We start from the raw sequence: 15941 nt of genomic DNA on the forward strand, positions 1-15941 counted from the left end.
TGTCTTTCTGTGAATATGGTTTCATTTCCCTTTAATAAACACCAAAGTGCAGGATGGCTGGGTTGCATGGTAAGTATGTGTTTAACTTTAGGAGAAACTGACCAGTTGTTTTCCAAAGTGGTTGTACCATTTCACGCTCCCACCAGCAACACAAACTGACTCTAGCTTTTCAAATCCTCACCAATACTTGGAATTTTTTTTTTTTTTTAATTTTAGCTATCCTTGTGGGTATGAAGTGGTATCTCACTGTGTTTTCTTCCCCCCCCCCTGGTAACTAATGATGTTGGGCACCTATTCATACACTTTCAGACATTCAAATATATTTTCTTCTGTGAAGGGTCTATTCAAACTTCTGCTCATTTTTAACTGGGCCATTTGTTACATTACTGAATTTTAAAATGTTTTATATATTCTGGACTTAAGTCATAGGTGTGTGTGTCTGTAATATTTCCTTCCAGTCTGTGATTTACCTTTTCATTTTCTTACAACGTATTTTGTAGAACAGAAACTTTTACTTTTGATAAAGGTCTGACTTACCAGTTTTTTTCTTCTATGGTTGGTTAGAGCTTTCTGGGTCCTAACACAATCTTTGCTTTTTTCAAGGCCACAAAGATCTTCTCTCATAATTTTGCCTATACATTTTAAGGCTTCAGTTTGTATATTTAGGTTTATGAGTCACTTCAAATTAATCCTCCTGCATAGTATCAGATAGGGATTAAGACATTTCTTTACGTACAAATATCCATCCAACTGTTCTGGCAACATTTGTTGACAAGACTATCCTTTCCCCGCTGAATTATGTTTTGGCCTTTGCTGACAAATCAACTGATCATATATGTCCCTTTCAAGACTCTATTGTGGTCAACGATCAACATGTTTTTTAATAAAAATACCACAGTGTCTTGATTTGGAGAAGGCAACAGCACCCCACTCCAGTACTCTTGCCTAGAAAATCCCACGGACAGAGGAACCTGGTGGGCTGCAGTCCATGGTGTCGCTAAGAGTCGGATACGACTGAGCGACTTCACTTTCACTTTTCACTTTCATGCACTGGAGAAGGAAATGGCAATCCACTCCAGTGTTCTTGCCTGGAGAATCCCAGGGATGGGGGAGCCTGGTGGGCTACCGTCTATGGGGTCACACAGAGTTGGACACGACTGAAGCGACTTAGCAGCAGCAGCAGTGTCTTGATTACTCTAGTTATACAGTAAGTCCGAAAATCAGGTAATTTAAGTCCTCTAAGTTCATTCTCCCACTTCTAAATAGTTTGGCTACTGTAAATTCTTCACAGTTTCATGTATTTTAGATTCAACATGTCAATTTCCACACACATCCCAAGAAAAGAAGACTTCAGGAATTTAGTCTGTAAACACACTGCATCTTAACAGATTATTTTGGGACTACTGGACTGTTTAACAACACTGGGTCTTTCAAACCATTAACATAGTACATCTCCACTTATTTGGGTCTTCTTTAATTTTTCTCAGCCATGGTTTGTGATTTCCAATGTAGAAGTTTTTTTATATTTTTCATTAAATGTATTCCTAAGTATAGAAAATTTTTCAATTCAAACTGGTTGTCAACATTTTAATACAGAGAAAATTCACAATTTAAAAAAATCCAGACTTCTGGCTCCCCTGGCGAAAAAAATCAGAAGATCAGCAACTCTGGATCTATATTTCCCAAATCCCAACAATAAATCAACACTGAGTACTGGCTGCCCTCTCTAGACAGGGCACGTTTTCTCCGACTGCAGTAGTTCCTACCGTTCTGTATGAAACCTCTGACCTATCCGATTCCATTCATATAAGCTATCTGCTTGGAACCTATAGACAGAGAAAGGCTAGGGAACAAGGACTGGTGATATGATTAGACCTGTATTTGAAACTTGGGCTTCGGTGTGGAGAAATGATTATGGTTAGAGGGAAGGATATAAGCAGGAAAATTAGCCAAGAATTTATTGAAGTGGTCCTGGAAAGGGCATGGCTTGGACTAGAGTGGCTTCAGTAGAAGAAATGAGAAGTTGACAAATATTATTTATAGAGTGATTATTAATAGAAATTGATGATGGAATGGATGAAAGGGTACAAGAATATGTCAGAGATGACCCTTCTGAATTCTGGCTTATGAAACTTATGTAGACAGAAGCACCATTCACAGAAATGGAGGAGAACACTGGAGGAGGAACAACTCTAACAAGAGGAAACGAAGGTTAAAAGTTTAGTTTGAAATGTAAATTTGAGATGTCTATGAGACATCCCAGTAGAAGTGGCAAAGTGATTTGTATTAGAAAAGATAGACACATTTGGGAATCATCAGCATATAGCTGGTATTTCAAGCTATGGAACTAGATAAGATCTCTTATGGAGAGAGTAAGAGGTTTGAGGGTTTGAGCCAGAGTCCTGAGAAAATCCCACACTCGGGTCAGGGTGAAGGAGAGCTAGCAAGAGGCTGAGAAACTATTGCAGGAGAGATAGAAAGAAGGGATAAGGTATTAGGTGAAGAACTAGTAGCCCCCCAGGTGCCTCTGTCCATGGGCTTTCCCAGGCAAGAATACTGGAGCGGGTGGCCATTTCCTTCTCCAGGGGATCTTAACCACCCAGGGATCGAACCAGGGTCTCCTGCACTGGCAGGGATACATTCTTTACCACTGAGCCACCAGGGAAGCCCGAATAATGTCATAGCAGGAATAGAAAATGGTCCAAGAAAGAAAGTGATCAACTATGTTAAATACCACGAGAGGGAAAATACAAATGAAGATATCCATTCCTTCACTTTTTCATTCAAAAACTATTTATGAAGCCCCTACTACATGCCAAGTACTGATGGTACTTAGGAAACAACAATAAACAAAACAAAGTAGCTGCCCTTGTAGAGACTATCTCTAGTGGCAGGAGGCAGACAACAGACGCCACGGGGTGAACAGTTCTGCGGAGCAAGTGAAGCAGGGTGAGGGAAATCGGGAATGCCTGGGCTTTGGGAGTGAAGTGGCCTTTTTATACATGACGGTCTAAAAATGTGTCTGCTTGGTTAGGCTAAGGTCCCCAGTTATTCAAACACCAATCTAAGTGTTGCTTTTGAAGGTATTTTGCAAATGTGATTAACATTCATAATCAGTTGACTTTAAGGAAAGGAGATTATTCTAGATGATCCAGGTGGGCCCGAATCTATCAGGTAAAAGGCCTTAAGAGCAGGTTTCTCAGAAGAAGAAATTTCACCTGTGGATACCAACTTCAGTTTCTGCTGAAAGTTCCAATCTGTCCTTCTTGACAGTCTAGCCTATGAATGTTCCAGTCGCCTAGCCAGCCACCACAACCACGTAAGGAATAAATCCTTACAATAAATCCCTTAATTTCCTACTGGTTCTGTTTCTCTGGTTGAACAATGACTGATACAGACTTTGGCATCTTGAAGTAGGGTGCTGCTATGACAAACTCTTTAAAATAGGGAATGGGACTTTGAAACTGAATACTACACGGAAGCTGGAAAGATTCTGAGAAGCTAATTTAAAGAGTTTGCTGCTGCTGCTGCTGCTGCTAAGTCGCTCAGTCGTGTCCAACTCTGTGTGACCCCAGAGACAGCAGCCTACCAGGCTCCTCCATCCCAGGAATTCTTCAGGCAAGAACACTGGAGTGGGTTGCCATTTCCTTCTCCAATGCATGAAAGTGAAAAGTGAAAGTGAAGTCGCTCAGTCGTGTCCAACTTTTAGCGACCCCATGGACTGCAGCCCACTAGGCCCCTCCGTCCATGGGTTTCCAGGCGAGAGTACTAGAGTGGGGTGCCATCGCCTTCTCCATCTGAGCCTAGATTGTCTTAAACAGATTGTTCATAGAAATATGGATGCCGAAAACATTCCTGGTAAGAGCTCAGGAGGAAATGAGAAGCACAACAGATAAAGTCTATCTCATTTAAGAGAATACATATGTTACCATAAACAGAAAGCTGGTAAAAAACAAACATTAAAGGTGCTTCTGGTGAGAGCTCAGAAGAAAATGAGGAACATTATTAAGAATCGAAGGGAAAATAACCCTTTTTAGACAGTGGCAAAAAAAAAAAAAAACTTATGTGAATTCTGTCCAGGAGTTGCGTGAAAAGAAGTTGGATATTTATCAAGGACAAGCAATGAACTTCAGTATTTAGCTAAGGAGATTTTCAAGCAACAAGCTGAAGGTGAGACCTGGTTTTTTCTTGTTGCTTATGGCAAAAGGCAAGAGGAAAGATAAACAGATGGGCGAAATGTTAAAAGAAACCAGGACATGATGATTTGGGAAATTTTCAGCTTGTCTAGATCACAAAAATGCTAAAATTAGGAGACACTCAATTAAGAAAGCACTGCTATGGAGAAAAGCCAAGAGTGTGTCTGGACAACCTTTCATTAGTGCTGAAAGATTACACATGTGACTCAGGGACCCCTCACCCAACCACCTAAGCAGAAGCTAGGAAGCAATATGAGATTGGAGGACCTTCTTGTCTAAAGACAAGAATCCCTGAGATATACACAGGAGACTCAAAAGGTTTCTGAGAATGTTTTATCAGCAGAAACACTGCCAGCCTGGCCTGAAAGGGGCAGAAAGAGAATAAAGTAAAAGAAAGGCTGTCAGACTACCAAAATTCTACAGGCAATTTAACTACTAATAAAACAACTCAGCTGAAAACATGCGCTACTTACCCTTCAAGAAAAAGTAAGGATAACTCGAAGAACTGAGACTTAGGCCCAGAAGCCAGAGCCACAGGCCCAGAGGGCAGGGTCCCTAGCCACAGAAGATTACTTCCAGGCATTACAACCTGAAAAATTTTCCCTGCTGAATTTTGAAACTGCCTGGGACCAGCGACACACTTATTTCTTATATCTCCTCCTTTCTGGATTTGGGAATGTCCATGACAGTCATATTTTGCATGTCCCACCACTGTATTCTGGGAACACATAACTCGTTTTCTAGTTTCCCAGGCCCACAGACAGAAATTTTTCCCCAAGATGGATCACACCCAGAGTCTCACCTCCACCTGATTTAGATGATGAGATTTTGATGAGATTCTGGACTTGATGCTGCAATGGGTTGAGACTCTGCTATGTCCGAATGGGATGAATGTATTTTGCTTGTGGGACAAATATGAATCTTTGAGGTTCAAAGGGCAGAATGCGGTAGACTGAAAACGGTACCGTAAGAGATATCCACATCCTTCATATCCTAACACTGGAACTTACATGTCAGAAAAGGAGGGTGATCTTTGCAGCCGTGATTCAGTCAAGGATCTTGAGGGAAAAAAACATAATATAACTGCACAATGATGGAGCAATTATCCTGGATTATCTGGGGGAGCCTTAAATGCAATTTATTTATAAATGGGGCAGGGAGAGATGGGACAACAGAGGAGAAGACGTGCAGAGAGACACTTGAAAATGCCGGCCATGAAGACTGAAGAGACGCCACCGCAAGCCAAGGAACGCCAGCAGTCACCAGAAGCTGGGAGAGGTGAGGAGCAGACTCCCTTAAGACTTCTAGAAGGGCTGCAGCTCTGCGGCTGACACCGTGATTTCAGCCCAGGGAAACTGGTTTTAGACATCTGACCTTCAGAGCTGTGAGAAAACAATTATGCAGTGTCTTTTGAAGACACCACGTTTCTGGTAATTTGTTGTAGCAGCCACAGGAAAGTAATACAGATGGCTCAGACTAGGGAGGTGGTAAGAAGTGATCAGATCATGCATACGGAAGAAGCTAAGAGGATTTGCCAATGGAGTGAATGTCAAGTGGGAAAGAGAGAGAAGATGACTCCAAAGCTCTGACCTGATTGACCAGAAGAAACGTGACCTCTTCACTTTCATTCATTCAACGAGCGTTTCCTGAGCATTTATCATAGGCCCTGCCAATCACTATGCTGCATGCCAGGAACAGAGCGGTGAAGAGACAGCCTTGTGAAGTTTACGAGGAGAGAAACATACAGCAACTACACGACGACTCAGCTGCAATTGGGACTTGTGCTACAAAAGAAAAAGTCCGGGTGCTACGAAACCTGACAAGAATTAAATGCCTATTATGTGCTAAATGCTTTACACGTAACTTCATTTACCCCTTACATCTATCCTACGAGGAAACAAGAGATTGAGAAAGATTAATTCCCTTGCCCAAGACCACAAAGCCAATGAGCAGTAGAGCCGCAGTTGAGAACAGGTGCATTCAACTCTAACAGGCATCACTACTATCTCCAAACAGCAGGGAAAATCTACTAGGCTTTAAAAAAAAAAAGAGAGAGAGTGGCCAGAAGGAAGAGGAACTGTCATGCAAATAAAGTTTTGGGAATTCCTGCTCTAGAAAGAGCTTTCTAAGCTCACTTGATGAAGGTGAATTTTGGAGGGTATTCAAAAATCCCTTAACACTCTCCAAATAGAACAAAAGGTTACACTATAATTAACTCAGTTTTATTTAGGCACCCAACAGGTTATTAAACTCGTTGAAAATAAAATGTCATGAATAGCTTGTCCAAATCCTATAAGCCATACCCAGTTTCCACGCATACTGTTTCTTCGAGATTCACCTTCAGAATCAGCTTTCAGGTGAAGCCAAAAGAGGGGCGAGGGGGAGGTCAATTACACTCCAGAGTGACTGAGTCAGGAACATGATTAAACAAATAACTGATTCAACGCATACAAAGACTCATGACAGATAGCACACATATGAACCACACCGTCCTATGAACTTCTACTAAGTAAAGGAAATATTTTTATATTTATTTAATTTCAAATTACTAGCCTATGATCTCATTATACTCTTGGCTCCCTTTATTCCTATTCCAGGACCACACACCCCGAACACCCCCAGCCCAAGAAAAAAAAATCTGAAGAGAAAGGAAATATCAACAAGATGATGTGAAATGATTCGCGGAAACCATAAAATATAATTTAAAACACCACGCCATCTTTGCCTTCACTGCATGACCTCAGGGTATTAAACTGGTATGTAAGAATTAAAGAACGTAATGGAATGGAAACTTCGGTTCAAGTGATTGTTCACAGAAAGTGATTATGACATGTATCAAGGTAAGAAAGAAAACAGCCCGAACTCTTCATTTCTCAATTCTTTCCCCATCTCTACCTTAAAAAAAAAAAGAAAAGCCAAGACAACATATATGTGGCAAATTTTAAAAGACTTTAAAGATATCCATCATTTAATAAAATTGGAAATCAACAGTAAAGCTAGTTTCGACTACGATAACACCATTCTAATACCAACATGCAATATGGCGTGTCCTAAAGTATGAGAGGGCAAATTTCCACATTCCTGTCAATTCTGTGGTAGTGAAAATATGTACAAATTAACCACGATTAAGAGACTCTGGAATAACTTACACCATTTACAGTTACAAAGATACTGAAACACTGACCAAAAAATTTAAATTTGGATATTTTGGTATGCCCTTATTTAGTCAGTATTTATTGTGCAACTTAAGTGAAGTCACTATTACAGCTTTCCATTTCAGGAACGGCAGTAAGATATTGAATGCATATAAGGAATATTCCAAAGAACATTTTGAGCGCTGTAACACTGTGATTACTACCATAAAAAATTCTCATTGTATAGACATTTTCACTAACTATGCAAAAGAAAGTGAAAAGGAACAAACATTTACTGGAGGCACAGGACTCGGCAAGTGAACAACAACATACAATGGGGGGGAGTCACCATCTTTAATTCACAGACAGACCCGAGTTCAAATCTTGACTGTGGTAATTTAGTTTCTCTCTCCAAGCTTCTGTACCGTCATCTGCAAAATGGTGCTGTTACTTATTTCACAGAGCTGGTGGGAGGATTAATGAGGTAACACAATGACTCATAAAGCACACGTCCTGTTACTCACCTTTACATTTCTCCATACTCATAACAACCTCATGTGTTAAGAATTATTAACTCCATTTTACAGATGAGGAAAGCGAGTCACAGAAGGTTAGGTGGTGCGTCTAGAGTTACACAACTGACAACTGTCAGTATCTAGCTCTGCTCCTGCCCTTACATTTGACATGTTACCTTACTAATTATTTCATCTCTCTGGATAGGAAGTTTAGAATTTTTTTTTTCCAAATTATACCCGGGATACTTTTGACTTCCTTGGTGGCTCAGACCGTAAGGCGTTTGTCTACAATGCAGGAGACCCAGGTTCGATCCCTGGGTTGGGAAGATTCCACCAGAGAAGGAAACGGCAATCCACTCTAGTACTATTCCCTGGAAAATCCCACGGACAGAGGAGCCTGGTGGGCTACAGTCCATGGGATCGCAAAGAGTCGGACACGACTGAGCAACTTCACTTTCACTTTTAATTTTGATACCAAAACAAACATTTTTCAGAAAACCAAACTGACCTTTAATTCTCACAATTTCAGAGGTCAAAAACCTGAAAATAGCCCACCTGTTTTCAAATTCAGTAACAAACAGAGGATACACTGCAGATTTTAAAATGAGCTACCCAAATTACTGATTACTTGTACTCATTTATACAGAGGATGATTTCTTAATGCTTATTAACAAGAGTAAGTGAAGAAGCGAATGAATCAAATATACCACAAAAGGAAAAATACAGTATCTGAAGAAAAGAAAGAAATTTTTTTTCACAACTCTGTCTTCCTAGGATTCTGTAGGCCTTTTGTTATTGCTGTGTGAGCTTGTCTTAAACAAAGGGTGAGGAACTGCTCCAGCTTAGCCACTAGACGGTTGTGGAACTTCAAATCATTTAATTTCTCAGAGCCTCCCTTCAACTAAACAATGCGAGTTGGACTTGAGTCACTGAACCGCAGAACTGAAGGCAACTTAAGCAATTGGCTCCACCCAAGGACTGAACTGAAGGCACCCTGGTGGCTCAGATGGTAAAGAATCTGCCTGCAATGCAGGGGACCCAGGTTCAATCCCTGGATCAGGGAAGTTCCCTAGGGAGAGGGCATGGCAACCCACTCCAGTCTTCTTGCCTGGAGAATTCATGGACAGAGAAGCCTGACAGGCTATAGTCCACTGACTTGCAAAGAGTCATACACAACTGAGAAATGAACACTAGCAACTAACTAAGGCACCCTGGCAGGTCGACCAATTTCTGCTTCAACATCTTTAGCGACATGGAGTTCACTTATCTTTCCTCTTCACAGAAGTGATGTTAATAACTTTAAGAATTTTGCAGATTCTTCTGTGACTCAGTCACAAAAGTTCTCATTCTAGGTATTTTTACTTTGGGGCCTAGATCCACCTCTAAGCTCTCTTGAAGCCTGTGAAACTAAGAACTGCTTCTGACTAAACCCATTCTGCAGACAAAGGGCCCAGGAATTTAGAGGGACAAGAGGGTACGAGATACCCTTAACACATTATTGACCAGAGACATATTAATGCCACAGGCATTAGTTTCTGCAAAAATATCCCAGTCAACATGTGTTAATGGGCAAAATGCGTACCTCCTGAGGTCTTGTTTAACTGTGGAGTTCAACTAATAAAACCACTGCTTTCACTCTAACTGGCGAAATAAAATCTATCAAGATGTAAGTATCTGAACTGGAAAAAGTGATGCTGAAGCAGCAGTGATTGACATCTAAATGCCTCCTTCTGAATACATCATTTTATACTCATTCATCTCTGCCTCCAACCTCATTCACTCATGTCAGTTCTGTGTCACTGCCAAAAAATAACCAGGATGATGATGATGCGTGTAAAGGTGTTCCAGGGACTTGGCATATTTAAGGTTTTCGATCCTCAGAGCAGAATATACAGCAGGCATCAATATTATCACCGTTTTTCAGTTAGTGAGTCACCTGAGAAGATAAAGTAGCGGAAGTATCACAGTACCACACACAGAGCTGGCAAGCGGTGGATCCAGGGCTCGAACCCAGACGGTCTGGCTCTAGTATTTTTCCTCTTAACTACTCACACTCTGTAACTGCTTGTCTATCTCTCTGATAAGTGACTGTTTTCTTCAACATCAGAAAAATGACTCCACCTTCACCTTATACATAAAGATCAAATATTTGTCCTTAGTGTCAATGCTGGTCTAGGCTACTTAAAAAGGTGGCCCTAATTCAGTGTCCATCTCCATAGCTGAGCCTACCATGTGGAAGGCACGCAGGAGGCACACAATGAACATCTGCAACTATCTATTCAAACAATGAAAACCTTCCCAATTCCCTCATCAACCCAAAGGTATCGCTCCCTCCTCTGAGTCCTCCCACCCCTCTCCCTCTCTCCCTCCCCTACCCGGCACCCCGTGCTTTCTTCCAACACTTAGCTTTTTCTGTGCTTCCCACTATGGCAGCCAGCCTCCAAGCTGACCCCCAATGACCCTCACCTCCTGGTATTTACATCCCTGGGTAGTCGCTTCCTGCAATGAGTGGCCTGCAGAATGCTGGAGAAAGGATGGTATGTAGTCACACACTGAAGCCAAGTCATAAAAGACGATGCGGCGTGGCCTCCTGGATTACTCGCTCAGGGGGAAGCCAGTGGCCGTGCCAGGGGGGCAGGCAAGTAGCTCTGTGGAGGGGCCAAAGTGCAGAGAAACGGAGACCTCCCCCCACAGCTGGCATCAACTTGCCAGCCATATTGATTAGCCTCCCTGATGGAGGATCTGCCAGCCTCAGTCAAGCCTTTGGAGGACTGCAACCCAGCTGACATATTACTGCAATCTCTGGAGATCCCCTGAGCCTGAAACCACTCAGCCCATCTGCTCCTGAACTCCTAACTCACAGAACCTGTGAGAGGTAATAAATGTTTACTGCCATCTTAAGCCCTATCTTTGGGGATAACTGTTACATGGCAATTGACAGCAGTAGACAGCTAATAGCAGACACTTACTCTCTAACACTGGAAGCTCCTTAAGAGCATAGACTGTTTTCTTAATTCTCAGAGCTCCCTGAAGCCTTAGAAATAAACAGTGCCCATATTTGTTGAACTGTGCCAGCAGACTATTCCCCTTTGTCCACTGTTCCTTTTCTTCCAAAACATATCCATTAACAAACTATTCCCTTTGCCTAAAGTACTTTATCTGTACTCTATCAATGTCCTCCCTTTTCCGTCTCAAAGGCCTTCTGAAATAGACTTCTGAGCTTCTGCTATGTCCCAGAACCGCTCTTGAAGCTGACACCAAAACAAAGAAACATCCTTGCCCTTATGGAGCTTACAGTCCAGTATATGCCCTTGCCATAGTGGTCTCTCTAAATATAATACAACAATCTTTGTTAACAGGACTTCAAAATTCTAGTTTCCCCTTTGTAAAATTTAAGTATTCAAAAATTGTTTCACCCCTTTCATCGTGTCTATTTAATCTGCTGTATGTCTGCATATGTTTTTCTTTTATATTTAAATAAATATTGAAGCTGCAGCCTCAAGAAAAGTCCACACCTGTTTACTTCCTAAAGTGCCCCCACTTAAATTTGTCTCCGTATTCTCTGTTCTTACTGAATGTTTTCATGGGTCATGATTTTTAGCAAATATCCCATTTATAAGTGTAAAATAAATACCATTTGATTTTTTAAAAATAGCCTATATTCATTATACAAGTCCAAGCAACTCAAATATGAATTTGTTTCACAGCAGTTTTTAACTGAAGTATATTGTATTATTTAGTACTTCTACAACAAAACAGAGTGTTAAAAGAAAAAAAAAAGCTCACTACACTTTTAAGTTAGGAATTCTAGTCCTGGCTCGGTCACTCACTGTGTAACCTTAAACAAATTCTTTAACACCCTGAGCCTCAGTTTCCATATCCTGAAGTGGAAGTAAAATCTACCTCACAGAATCACTGTGAGGATTAAGCAATGCATTAAACGCCTAGCTTGATGCCTGTCACGTAGTGAGCATCGCAGAATGTCAGTTTTCTTTCCCCTTACCTAGGGCTTGCACTTATGGTCCAAACAGTTGTCAGTTTTTAAGTTTAGTTATTCCTCTCTGGAATGATCTTCCTCTCTTTCATCTCATGAAAAAAAGATTCAGCTCAAAGGCCATCCTCTCCTTGAAGTCCAAAGGAAACGGTCCCTCGACTCTCCCACATAGTTCTGGGTTTGCACCTGGGGTTTGCGTCAGTGTGTTACAGTCATCTGTCACTTTCCGTCTCTCCCACTAGACTGTGAGTTCCTCGTGAGGAGGGAACATTCACCTCACTCATTTCATAGCCTCAGCTTTTAGAAGAACACCTGGCACGTTACAGGCATGAAACAAAAACTGAATGAATGAATGAAGTCACTACTTAAGCAGTATCCATACCACCTCCTGGGTGACCAAACTTTGTGTTTTTGCCCTTTATGGGCCGAGATGCTCCTCTGTGCTTCTGAATCTCTTCCTCATAACACTCGACATAGCACTAAGGACTCAGAAAGTCTGCAATAAATACTTATGGCGTATGCGATACAGAATACTCTCACATGATTTCCTTCTAAATAAAAAATGGTATCCTAATGGATGTAGCTTTTGGAAGCCTTTTTAAACAGGAGCTCTTCTTAAGAGTTACTGGCAAAGAACTGAAGCAAATGCTGGAACTATACTACAGCCAGTTTTCCTATGCATGTGTTTTTGAAAAAAGCAGTAATGGTTTGCTTCTTTCTAAAACATTTCATTAAGAAACTGAGGATCATAAAGCCCTTTGCTTCGCTGTGAAAAACGCGAACACCACCAGGCAAAATTTAGCTTAGGAACTTTCAGCCAAAGGTTCCCCACCCTACAGTCATAGGGCTGTGGGCCAGCTGGCTGTCACCTCATCCCTGGGAGGTGGCTGCTTTTCAACAGTAAAACTGCATAAGTGAAATGTGGAGTCTGGGGGGATCTTCCAAAGTAAGACACGCAAATTTAACTTATTTTAAATAGAGATTCTGCTTCAGACCTTGGCTTCAGGTGGAAAAGACCCTGAAAAGAGCTCAAAAACTGGCAACTCGGGGGCGGGCGCATTTCAGACATCTTATGGATTTTTAAGTATGTAAATATGCCGGACGCTAGGTGTAATTTCACTGCTAGAGTTAAGTGACGTATTTCACATTCCTGTCTACACACACTTCATGCCAAGCATAGGCTGGTAAGCAGTTAACTGTCCACCAAACTGCCCTTTAGTTATGCTGCCTAACAGAGAGAAAACAGAAACCCTGACAAAGCCAAGTTGGGCTGATGCTTACACACACATGCTGGTCTATCGCGGTTCTCAATGGCGTAAAAACAAACACTGCTTGGGCCTTTACTAAGGTGGGCAAGCGCAGTGTCAAACATTTTAACTCCTACAACGACCCCAGGATGGATACTATTACCCCCAATTTTCAGATGAGGAAACTGAGGTCCAAGATTACACAGCTGGCACATAGCAGGTTTGAGAGGCTGACTCGAAGACTCCAGCCCTAGCAACTACAGAGGATCGATGCTGCTGCATTCTCGCCAGGCTAGGGAACATACTAGAAGTGTCCTGGCAAACATTTTGTTGGACGGGAAAGTTTCAAATCTGCCAGATCCCTTACACCTGGCAGCATTCAGGCAGCCGCACAGGCATCAACAAGTCCAGGTGAGACTTCCTTGCTTGGGAATCCTGGGAACTGCACATGGATCCTAAGGGTCTACACAAGATCCAGGAGAAAGCGCCCGACAGACACCTGGTCCCTGCAGTCACGAAACGCCCGGGACGCCGCGGGGGCGGGAACCTCCGTGCCTCCACACCCCCGCGGCCCGGCCCAGCCGCGCACAGGTGCACCGACCGCCCGCGCCCCCATGCCGCCCGTCCCGGCTCTACGACCCCGGCCTGGGGAAGCGAGGCGACGGTGAGGAAGGGGCCGAGGGGCGAGGCCGGCTCACAGCCGGACCCCCGGAGGGCGCGCGCGGCGGGGTCGCCCGGAGAAAGGATGCTCGGGGCGGGGCTGCGGTGGGGGAGGGGTCCCCTGCCCGGACTCTCACTCACCGCCTAGCTCTCCTCCCGGCCCGGGCTCCGCGGCGGTCCCCGCTCCGGCTCTCAACCGCGCGTGTCTCCTCCCGAGGCTCAGCGTCCAGCCGGGACGCGCGGAGCTATGGATAAGTCGGCGCGAGCGGAGGGCGTGCAGCGAGCGGAGCTGAGCGGGTGGGAAGGATGGGACGGTCGCGCTCACCGCTGCCGCCGCGGGGACACCACAGACACGGCCTCGGCCGGCTCCTCTCAGGCACGGAAGCTGCGGGTCCTCCTACCACACCCGCCTCCCGCCCCACCTCCACGCCACGCCCGCTGGAGGAGTGACAGCAGTGCTGACCAATCTGAGGCCTCGTGGAGGCCGGGAACCACGGACTAAAAGGAGGGAGGGGACGGGAGGGATACAAGCGAGGCCAGCGTGGCGGCGGGACTTCCTGTGACTGACGGCCCAGCACAGCCAATGGACAGCGGGGAGATGACCTCATTGTCGAGGAAAGTCTGGAACTGGCGGAGTGGCGGTGAGGAGGTGGGAGGAGGTCGGAGACGAGCCGGAGGCGGGGCGCTGTGGCCTTAAAGAGGCCGCAACCCATTGGTCATCCAGTCAAGGCAAGGGCGGCGGACCCGGCCAGACCTGGCCAAGTTGCCAAGGGGTCAATGCTGCCAGAGCTTAGTGCATTAATCCTCCAGACCCCATCACAATCCTTCTAGGGGGCTGAAGGATCCCCGCCTGGGGCTCATAAATCGATTACTTAATTTCACGCTTCCCAAAAGAAGACACAATAAATTCCGCACTGGCCCTGAGCCCTGAATTCCCGTTACAGCCCCCGCCCCACCGAAGCCTGTCGTCCCGTTTCTTTGAATCAGTTTCCACTACAGTAAACGGGAGGATACCGGCACCCACCTAACCCAACTTTACCTGCCCAGAATGTTGAGATCATTAACAGCAAAAGTGCTTTGGGCTTCAAGAAGAAAAGACTGAATGAACCCAAGGGAGGACTGCACTAGAAGACTCGCGTAATTCTATGATTATAAGATGCTGATTGATGTCCTCCTCTCTCCGGCATCCACTCTCCTAGCGAAGGGGTGTGGGGTAGGGGGGTGCGGGTGTGTGTGTGTGTGTGTGTGTGTGTGTGTGTGTGTGCTGCGTTAGGCGCAAAGGCCACACAGGGACTTGGTCCATGACTTCAACAAGGAGAAAGAAAGCGGGCTAAAAGGGAGAGAGAAACAAGGAAAGCCAGGTTCCCTGCGGTAAATGCCTCGAGGGAGGCAAGCCACTTGCTTCCCCTCCCCCCAGCAATGGGCGGGAGCCCAGAAAAGGCTAAATAACTCCAACTTGGCGGGGTGGAAAGAGGGGGAAGTGCTTTCCCGAAAGCTTCCTGGGGATGGTGTCACCAGACAGAGTAAGGAGGGGGGAGTAACGGGCAGCTACAGGAAGAAGGGGCTAGAGCATTCTTGCAGGTTTAGGAAGGAGCGGCGTGACGGCGCACAGACAGAAACGAGGCAGATCGTTTTACATCCCAGAGTAATTCTTACTATAGCCCCCTATTCTCCCCCAAAAGCCTCCCGAGGCTGCTCATTGGTGTCACTCTCAGAGGTAAGGCAGGAGAGGGTGCTTCTCCCCCTCCAACTGCTGCAAAAGCCTAAGGGGCGCCCGGGTCTTGCCAGTTATTCATCTATCTTGTCAATTTCAAGTTCAGTATCACCGCTCGTCATAGAGTCTTGTAGTCCCAGGCAGGAGCCCTGTGGCCCTTTAGTCACATACCTTCCTCAAAGGCAAGAATTCCTCCATGAAAGTCTTGATAAAATTATTCATTCAGCAAATATTTCTTGGGGGGGGGGTAAGACAAACGAGGTCATCACTGCCCTGGGGGTGCTCTCTCACCGAACTGGGGAACGTGAAGGCACACGCTGAGGTGACCAGGCAGACGCTCCCCAGCAGCATGACTAACTAGAGGGCCCAGAGGCATGAGGCAAAAGTCCTGCCGGTGGAAATTACAGGCGTGGGGCAGGTTTCCCAAAGACAAGACCGGGCTGGCACATTCCCGATGGAGTCTGCCTACCCTCAGCCTTCA

At 44.6% G+C, this 15941-nt stretch overlaps 1 long non-coding RNA gene across 1 annotated transcript in view; it reads right to left on the reverse strand.

Annotated features, from left to right (window-relative positions):
• Nucleotides 1-14165, reverse strand: part of LOC108636074 — a 76900-nt gene extending 62735 nt beyond the window's left edge. The window contains exon 1 of the long non-coding RNA XR_001918127.1: nucleotides 13888-14165. This is a non-coding gene — a long non-coding RNA (uncharacterized LOC108636074). The remainder of the gene's footprint in view (nucleotides 1-13887) is intronic.

The sequence above is a fragment of the Capra hircus genome, chromosome 5 (genome assembly GCF_001704415.2).
Source record: "Capra hircus breed San Clemente chromosome 5, ASM170441v1, whole genome shotgun sequence".
Classification (NCBI taxonomy): Eukaryota; Metazoa; Chordata; class Mammalia; order Artiodactyla; family Bovidae; genus Capra; species Capra hircus.